Source organism: Phyllobates terribilis, unplaced genomic scaffold (genome assembly GCF_046119375.1).
Source record: "Phyllobates terribilis strain yellow unplaced genomic scaffold, ASM4611937v1 Scaffold_1096__1_contigs__length_421685, whole genome shotgun sequence".
In the NCBI taxonomy this organism is placed as follows: Eukaryota; Metazoa; Chordata; class Amphibia; order Anura; family Dendrobatidae; genus Phyllobates; species Phyllobates terribilis.
Genome location: NW_027363856.1, coordinates 241,285 through 251,619, shown reverse-complemented (window position 1 = coordinate 251,619; position 10,335 = coordinate 241,285).

Sequence of the window (10,335 nt, the reverse complement as noted above, 5' to 3'; positions counted from 1 at the left end):
CTCCGGTTCCTGGCTGAGGATAATTGGCCTCCACCAGTTTGGGATCCGGTACCCTGTTCTGCCAACCCTTCACCCGTTAACTCGTGGGATCTCAGGGTTCCCTCTTCTCTTGCATCTCTGGGCCTCTCCTGGTGTTTCTGTTCCTCCTTCTTCTCCTTTCTCTCTCTCTCTGCTTCAGGCCTCCTCTCCAGGCCTGGCTCTGGAGCTGGGCCCAGACTGAGCCACAGCTCCCTGTCAGCCCTCTCTGGCTGAGCTCCTCTCTGCACAGAGCAGACCAAAAAGACCTTGTCCTAAGATGGTGCCCACCTTATATACTCCCTCTGACACCTGAGCCCAGGTGACAAGCACCCAATGGGCTCCTACCTATGCCCAGAGTCCCTCCCCTATCTGCTCCTACACCACTAGGATGTTCCTCCCCCCTCCCCACTCCAGCCGGGGACAGAAGCTGTCGTACCTGCACATCTATCTGGTGGGAGTACCGTTGGTCTGTCCCCCGGAAATGGGGTGAGTGTGGTGCATGCAGCTAACTGAGCCCAGTTCCACACTCCATCCTTACCCGGGAGTGGAATACCACACCTCTGGATCGAGGTGCAATACCCCTGTAGCAGCCGAGTCCTCGGGGTGCTACAATTGTGTTATCTGCTGCAGCTCTGCTAGTCCTCTCAATGATCAGCTCCTGCTATGCAGTCCTTAATATTCATGAGCTCAGGCTAACCATGTCCCTCTCCACTGTCAGCGTTGTCTATGTGACGCGCCCCCTGGGACATATTCCTTGTGAGGGGAATACCCGGCACCGGATCAGATGGGGGTTGTAGTCTCCGAGCGGCTGTGACCCGGCCCGTGCCCAGGGTGTCAAACTCAGGGTTATGTGACAGTCCTACAGATGTTGTAATGTTCTTCATGTCGACTACGCCACCCGTTGTGTTGCGGTCACTGTGGCCGCCGCTGCAGCAGGGTCCGCTGAGGCTGATTGTGTGGTGCAGCTTGGTAGGATAACCCCCAACGGGAGGGGTATAGCCTCAGGGGGACAGGTGTAGAGGATGGGGGTTGTGGTGGTGCAGTGCAGACGGCAATTGAAGACAGAGTCGGGTTATGCAGTTTAGGGTATTTTACTCACTGCTGCTGTTCCTGGTCACTCCAGCTTCAAGTGACCACCCGAGCCGTGCTGCGTCCACCAGGTCCTGGATCCAGCCAACCCCCAAGCAAGTCCGGAGCGTGGCCCTGAGCTCTCCCTCTGTCCTTTCTTCCGCCGTCCCCACTAGTGATCCACCTAGGTCCAACTCCCTCGGGCCTTCTGTTGGGCAACCCTTGGCCTTAGGTTCCCTGACCCTCCATGTGGTATGCCTTCAGGGTGGATGTAGTGGGTGGCCGTGGCAGATGCTGCCCACAGCCTCCGGTCTCTGGCTAGGGATGTGTTTTCTGCCCCCACCAGTTTGGGTTCCGGTACCCTTGTGCTGACTCCTCACCCGGTGCTCTAATTTGGGTTCTTGGGTCCCTTCTGTTTTCCCCCTCTGGGTCCTTCTTCACTGCTCCTCTCTCTCTTTCTTTCTTCAGGGCTGCTCTTCCTTCAGCTGTTCCTCTCTGCCGACTTGTTCTCTGTCACTCACTGACAGGCTCCTCTACAACTGACCCTGATTCTAGTTGGTGCCCTCCTTATATAGCCCTCTATGTGTGAGCTCAGGTGACCAGCACCCAATGAGCTCCTAGCTCTACCCAGACTGCTCCCCCTATCTGCCCCTACACTACAGGGATATACCAACCCCCTCCCACTCCAGCCAGGGACAGACACGGTCGTACCTGCACATTTCTAAGTGGGAGTACCGTCGGCCTGCCCCCCGGAAATGGGATGTATGTAGTGCATGCAGTCTAACTGAGCTCAGTCCCACACTCCATCCTTACCCGGGAGTGGAATATCACACCTCTGGCTGAGGTGCAATACTCCTGTAGCAGCCGGATCCTCAGGGTGCTACATTCCCCCCTGGTAAATCACAGCACGTCCTCGGGCTGTAAGACACAAAACACCAAAACATACATTTTTTTTTTTTTCAATATAACCATATAAAATACTATATAAATATATATATATAAATTTTTTCATATAAACAACGTTATAACATTCTCGTCGTCTCTTTCCTTCTTCTTCCTCTGGCCACCGTGCAACTCATGACCAGGTAAAGTGCGACAGTTCTTTGTTTAAGATGGTTTCTCATAAAACCAGTAGGGGGCGCCTTAGGAAGCGCAACTATTTACAGGGAATTTGGCCGTTCTCAGTCCCCGGCCAGGTAAAGGGAAAGGGGTGGCTGCTCACAGTCCTCAGCCTGGTTTGGATAGGGGGCACACGGGTTAAACTGTTCACTGGTCCCAACGGGGACTAAACTACACAGCAGCCACGGTTACTTGGGTACCCCGACGGGTAACTATTTACAGTCTTTCGTACTACCGCTCTCAATCGTAGTACCTCCTAGCCTTGAACCCATCCGGGTCTTCTGGCTCTTCCTCCCTACACCGCAACTCCTCCTCCGTCAGGCGGTGTACGTGGAGGGCGTACGGTCCCTTGGCACACTTGTGCCGGGTGAACGTGACCTCGTCACCGACGTAAAGGTCACGGCCTTTGTGACCCTCCGGCAAGTGGGACTCGACGTCCCGTCGGGTAACGAAGACGTCCCCCATGGTGTTGCGGTCCTTTATGAAGCCCCACCCATGCTGCGCGTTGAACTTTATGACCGTCCCGATGGTACGGGGACGATCCGCTGCACGGGGGTCCCTCCTGGTCCGGCTCTTTTGCTCCGCGCTTCGGGTCTGGGCCCATTGCTCTCTGACCCGCCTCTCCTCCCGCTCCTTGGCGAATTGAGCGAGCTGCTGACGGCAGATTTCGTTGCGCTCTTCTGCGGCCGCCCGGCTCTTTTCGGTGAACCCCATTAAATCATCTCCCTTGGGGTCCCACGCAAATTGAGCCTCTTCCAGGGGAGGCGAGACCCGAGTCACGGGCTGTGGAGCCGGAATCAGGGGCTCACACAAGGGACCTAGTTTCTTTTGCCTCTCCAGCTCCAAGAATTCTTCGGGCCAGATGAAAGGCCGCCCGTCCGGCCATGTGTGCTGGCTGAAGGGGTCCTCTCCCAGATGTGGCACCCTTGGTTTCACGGGTGCAGGCGCGATGGTGGGAGCGCCCAGGTTACCCAGGCCTTGCGGCCAGGCCGGGGGCATCTGGAAGGTTATGGGCACCGTTAGCACGGCGGCGCCCTGGGCTACCTGGCCTTGCGACCAGGCCGGAGGCTCCGCGGATGTAGATGGCGCTGTTTGTGACGCGGCGCCCTGAAACGCTAGGCCTTGCGACCAGGCCGGGGACTCCGCGGAGGTAGATGGCGCTGTTGGTGACGCGGCGCCCTGAAACGCTAGGCCTTGCGACCAGGCCGGGGGCTCTTCCTGCTTCGTCACGCTCCGGGTCACGACGCGTGACGTCACAGGGGTCGCGACGGCGGCTTCCGGTCGGGGCCTAGTCGGTGGCGGTGTCATGGCGGTCTCGGGCACGGCAGGGGGACCTTCGGGCTCTGCGACGGGGAGCTGGGGCAGGTAAGCGGTCTTCCGGTATGGGGTATAGGCGTCCCCCTTACCTGCTGCCATGCGTCTTGCTCCCTCCTCTGCGCCGTCTCCGGCCTTGGGTCCTCCCGCGCCATCCTTGGAGGCGGTCGGCTTCTTCTTCCAGGGCAGCGTGCTCTGCGGACGGGTCTTAGTTGGCTGGGCCATCTCCCGGCTCCACTCCGCCAGGATTTCACGCTGCACCCGGGCCATCCTCCTTGCGAGACTCTCCAGGGCATTTTGTGCGCACTCCCGGTCTCGGGGGAGCTGCGCCAGGATCTCCGCTAAGCCTAGCGGGGTGGTGGACTCTAACAGGCTCCTGACCATCGGGTCGGTGCTGCACTGTTCTTCTCCTGGCAGGCTCCTGGCCAGCGGGCCGGTGCTGCTCTGCTCTCCTCCTTCTTCCTTTTGCAGGCTCCTGGCCATCGGGCCGGTGCTGCTCTGCCGCCGCTCCATTCCTGGGTCAACTCTTCCTCTACTCGACTCCGGGTGCTCTCTCTCCATACTCCTTAACTCCGGGTGTGCTTGCTCCAGACTGCTCCAGGCGACACCCATCGTTGCTCTTTTGTTTGGTCTCCTCCTACTTCGAGGGCGGTCCCGGGGCAACTCGGTGACTGTCAGCTCCAGGGGCAGTTCTTTCACGCTGACAGACACCTCTAGCATCACAGTCTCTGTTGGTGGGGGCGGTTTCCACCTTTGGCGCCATTTTCGGTCCCGGCCCACGATGGGAAGTGTCCTCCTGCCCTCCTTTGGCACGCCCATAATGGCGTCCGCTGCTCTTCCAAGGCGGGAAAAAGCTGGAATTGGCGGGAACTGTCTCCCAGTGGCGGGAAACTCGGCAGATGGCGGGAACAAGTTGGAAATGGCGGACAACCGGCGGGAAACGACTGGTGATGGAGTCCGATGGCGTGGACCCTCCGGAACCGGCAGGAAACTTCTCTTTGAGGTAACGGTGTTCTTTCCCTCAGGCACGCAGTACCCGGTTGTTGCGGGCACGTAATCCTGCCGACTACGCCAAAGTTGACGCGCCCCCTGGGACATATTCCTTGTGAGGGGAATACCCGGCACCGGATCAGATGGGGGTTGTAGTCTCCGAGCGGCTGTGACCCGGCCCGTGCCCAGGGTGTCAAACTCAGGGTTATGTGACAGTCCTACAGATGTTGTAATGTTCTTCATGTCGACTACGCCACCCGTTGTGTTGCGGTCACTGTGGCCGCCGCTGCAGCAGGGTCCGCTGAGGCTGATTGTGTGGTGCAGCTTGGTAGGATAACCCCCAACGGGAGGGGTATAGCCTCAGGGGGACAGGTGTAGAGGATGGGGGTTGTGGTGGTGCAGTGCAGACGGCAATTGAAGACAGAGTCGGGTTATGCAGTTTAGGGTATTTTACTCACTGCTGCTGTTCCTGGTCACTCCAGCTTCAAGTGACCACCCGAGCCGTGCTGCGTCCACCAGGTCCTGGATCCAGCCAACCCCCAAGCAAGTCCGGAGCGTGGCCCTGAGCTCTCCCTCTGTCCTTTCTTCCGCCGTCCCCACTAGTGATCCACCTAGGTCCAGCTCCCTCGGGCCTTCTGTTGGGCAACCCTTGGCCTTAGGTTCCCTGACCCTCCATGTGGTATGCCTTCAGGGTGGATGTAGTGGGTGGCCGTGGCAGATGCTGCCCACAGCCTCCGGTCTCTGGCTAGGGATGTGTTTTCTGCCCCCACCAGTTTGGGTTCCGGTACCCTTGTGCTGACTCCTCACCCGGTGCTCTAATTTGGGTTCTTGGGTCCCTTCTGTTTTCCCCCTCTGGGTCCTTCTTCACTGCTCCTCTCTCTCTTTCTTTCTTCAGGGCTGCTCTTCCTTCAGCTGTTCCTCTCTGCCGACTTGTTCTCTGTCACTCACTGACAGGCTCCTCTACAACTGACCCTGATTCTAGTTGGTGCCCTCCTTATATAGCCCTCTATGTGTGAGCTCAGGTGACCAGCACCCAATGAGCTCCTAGCTCTACCCAGACTGCTCCCCCTATCTGCCCCTACACTACAGGGATATACCAACCCCCTCCCACTCCAGCCAGGGACAGACACGGTCGTACCTGCACATTTCTAAGTGGGAGTACCGTCGGCCTGCCCCCCGGAAATGGGATGTATGTAGTGCATGCAGTCTAACTGAGCTCAGTCCCACACTCCATCCTTACCCGGGAGTGGAATATCACACCTCTGGCTGAGGTGCAATACTCCTGTAGCAGCCGGATCCTCAGGGTGCTACATATGCACAGTGTAGACAGAAAGCTGTAAATCAGTGGTGCAGGCAGGGCTGTGGAGTCGGTAAGCCAAACCTCCAACTCCTCAATTTCCATGACACCGACTCCAACTCTGACTCCAACACCCTCATACATGGCTCATGTTTAAGAGATAAATTTACTGTAGCACAGATTCATCTCAGCTAAAAGTCTAGACCCTTAGATCAAGAATAGGACAGACATTTATAGGACATTTCATAACTTTCCCAAATCCTTATGAAATAATATTCTCCACAAACTGCATTGAACTACTACACCCAATTTGTTATATATTTTAGGAGTCGGAGTCGGTCCATTTTATCACGACTCCGACTCCACAGCTCTGGGTGCAGGTGGGGTTAGACTGAGCTCATACAATATGGGAGAAGACAATCAGAGCTCACCAGAAGTAAGAAGTATCTTGGTATATTTATTTGTCTTATTAGTCACACCAAACGAAGCAGCACAATAACAGGAAATGGTCGGCACCTGCATGCACCCACGCTCTCCTGTAACAGGTCAGCTGCTATTTTTTAGCCAACAAAAATACCAAGACCCTTATGGTGAGTGTCATCTTTCTTCTCCCATATTGTATTACTGGGCCATTTACTATTGTCACTGAGCATCATCTATGTAATTACCTGACAGAGGCCATAATGATAATTGATCAGTGTCATATATACTCAAGCCGTTACAGTAGTAGCCTAACCAGTGTCTACACATACTTACATATATATATTGTAAGGCAGTGCTAGTCATCACGCTGGGGGACCCTCGCTTCACCGGGTCAATTAAAGCACACATGCAACGTTTTCCAGTAACATGAAATCCAGCAGTTTATTACACTTCATAACTGCTTATCACACAGTCCATCTCAGTGGCTCACTGGCATGTTTACACACATAACATCCAAGAGCCTTTCAAGTGGCAGACAGGCCCACTTGGCTCCAGTTACAGCCTTCAGCCAAGTAACTATATCAATGTCCATATAACGCACCACTTTTACCTTTTGCCGGGTCTAGCGGTTTCCATCAGATTTGTTCTGCCACAGCTGTGGCTTTACGGCTTCCCAGATGGGGGTCTCCAGCCCTCTTACCTTCCAAGGCTACTGGCATCTCTTTGCACACACAAGGAAACCAGCCTCTGCCTTTCAGGACTCTTGTCTTCCAAGCCTCTTGCCCTCCAAGGCTACTGGCATCTCTTATACACAAGGATCCTGCCTTTGCCTTTCAGGCTTCACCCGGCTTCACTAGGCCTCACACTCTAATGGTGTCCCACACACGGGGAACAGGCCTCATGCCTTTCACACCCTGTTTCAAAAGCACCAAGATTTATATATCCTCCAGTGCACACAGGTCCTGTGCTGATGTCACAATCATGTGATCAGTCCTTCTGTGTGCACAGGACCTGTGATGATGTCACAGTCATGTGATCAGTCACCTGAGGGAGAGGTACATGGTCAGCCAGAACACACCCTGGACCATTACAGTAATGCCGCAAGCCGCTGCATTACATATCCCCCCTCTGTTCAAACTTGTGGGGTTGAACACATAATATACACAATCACATTATAACCCACAGTTCACACAGAGACCAAGTACTTGACAATTGCGCTGCTCAGCCCCTGGAACACTAATCATCAACATTAGCCCATTCCTTAGGGACCTACCTTCTGTCATTGTCACTGCCTTCGTCAAGTCAAATTTCTGGGTCGTAACCTTGTCAGACCTCCCCCGCTCCCAATGGTCAGTCGTAACCTTGTCAGACCTCCCCCCGCTCCCAGCGGTCAGTCGTAACCTTGTCAGACCTTCCCCACTCCCAGCGGTCGGTCGTAACCTTGTCAGACCTCCCCCGCTCCCAGCGGTCAATACAGCAGTGTGACTCACATACCCTGGTATCTAAGGTCCGGTTCGACTCCCTACTGTCCCGTACTCTATTGGGTCGTTTGTATGGGCCACTCAGACCTGAGTTACTGGAAGTCTCACTACCTCTAAACCCACGCCCACTATCCTCAGGACATCTTGGAAAGTCTCTAACTTCTACTGTAGCCGTTCTATTATTTGAAGGGTCCTTTCTCTGTCTGGTCTCACAATTTCTAGACGGCTGCCATCTTCTGCTGCTCAGGCGATTCTGTCTTTCCACTCGCAGTCTAGCGAGATTCAACTGTTCTACCTCTCGCAGGTAGGTCACTCGGTACTCCAACAGTATGCGAATATATAAAAGACTTTCTTCTGTTCCTACAGCGGAGAATGACACCATGCCGTCTTCATCTGGTACCGAGTCCTGTCGATCACGTGGACTGCTTACTTTCATCACACCGGACTTCTTTACCATCATCTGCATGGCTCGGCCATTTCCCACAATGAGCTTTCTTACCAGAGCATGAGGCACCCGGATGACCTCTTCATGCAGACTTTGAGCTTTACTCATAAGCTCCAGTTGTCTAATGGCTTGTTTCGTCTTCAACCGGACAAACCGCTTTGTGCGAATACATCGCCAGTGCATGTTACTTAGGATAGCCACCCTCTTCATTGTGACTTCGGTTGTGGACAGGACCAACAGCTGTTTAGCTTCTGAGGTCGAGTATACCTTACAGGCTCCCATGGCCTTCTTAAACTCTTCATGCACGGACTCACTGGTGCATTCTTCTCTCAAATCCTCGGGTACATCTATGAGGCACTTGTACCGAGACATTTCTGTTTCACCAGTGGTTTTCAGTCGATCAACCGGCTCAGGTTTCAGGGGGAACTGACTTTCAGCTTCTTCACCCTGTATGCTTCCCCTGAGCTGACTCACAGCTACAAATTCAAGAATTTTCGTCTTGACCTCTTCTTCCTCTAGCTCAGCCACTCGCCTCTCTGCAACCAATCTCTGAAGCTCTTCCGGCTTCAACTGCTCCTTTATCAGCAGAATTTTCTCAGAGCTCTCTGTCTCCAATGCGCCCACTCGGCTCTCGACAGCCAGTCTCTCAAGCTTCTCTTGCTTCCAATGGGCTTGTAGCAACTCCTTGAGTTCCTTGATCTTGGCTCTCACATCCACCGAATCACCCAAGCTCGCATTATCTGAAGAGGCATTTGCTTCATACCTCCCTTCTTCGATGGACTCCTCCATCTTTTTCCGCTCAGCTTCCATCTTGCTGATTCTTTCCTTAAGGCACGTCTCTGCCCTCTGGAGATTATCAGAGAACGTCTGCAGCTCCTTCACCTGAGCTACCAGACCTAGGGTCTTTCTGCGGAGATCATCATTTTCATCACGGGTGTCCTGTAGAGTGGTCTCAACCACTTGGCGCATGTGCTCTGCATCAGCCTTATCCTCCTCTAGTTTTTTCTTAACCTTGAGGAGATCCTCATAGTCTCTCTTAATTTGTTGCAGTTCCTTACTGAGTTCACTACACTCCTTCTTGGATTCACACAGCTTCTGGTTGAACTGTTCGCGCAGTCGTTCTAGGTTTTGATCACGTCCAGAAACTTCATCCTGCAGCGCCTCTTTTAGGGCAGACAGCTCCCTATCCTTCTGGTGTAGACCCTAATCCAGCTTTTGCTTCACTTGCCTCAGCTCTAACCATACCAGGGAGAAGCGATCTTTCACCTCTCACAACTCATCTTCACACTCCGCTTTGTCAAGCTCCAATTGAGAAACCTCCTCTTTATTTCTCTGAAACCTTTCTTTCCATTTGTTGATTTCCTCGCGGCTTTCTTCCAGTTCTCGCTGCAAGTTCCTTACAACCTTGTTTATTTTCTGCTGTTCAGACTCCAGGCTCAGCTGGTCTGAGGACACGTTCTCCAGGTTTTCCCTTCGTTGCAGCATGTCACGCTGACACTGCTGCCTGATAGGCTCCAGCTCTTGGTCATGACTGGCCGCCTCCTCTTTCAGGGCTGTCGGATCCTGATCCTTCTGTCTCAGTACTGTATCGGAGGTTGCTACTGGCAACGTCACCTCCTCTTCTTCTAAAAGAGGATCCAAACTCGGAATAAAGGCACACAGCCTTGCATTTTCTTTATTTGCCCTTTCAGCAAAATCTACAGGAGCAACTTTTTTGTGGCCTTTGTGCCATCGACGACGAGAGTGGGACTCTCTCCCCTCATCTAGCCCCTCCTGACTGAACTCTCTTTCTACTTTCATAGTGTCACCGTCAGTTGTGGGGTCTGTGTCACTCCCCATGGAGTTGTGGGCCAACAAGTCACCTCCCACCTTGACGTCAACCCCTTCTACTGAAGCTACCCCGTTATCAATGGTTAAATTGTCATTTTTAGGCGGTACCAACCCACAACCAGTAACAAATTTTAGTTTTCTATACTCCATGCTCTTTTGAAAATCCGCCCCTTTTTGAAACTCCCCCCCTTTTTGGACACCCACACCTGTAGGGGGATTTTTACAAAAAAAATCAGCAATAGTCTTAGGACCCAATTCACAACATCTCTTACCACCTCCCCGGGCACTCTGGGACAATAATGGCGCCCCAGAAGAACTCACATAATGGTCCGTTGTCGCCTTTCTGTAAA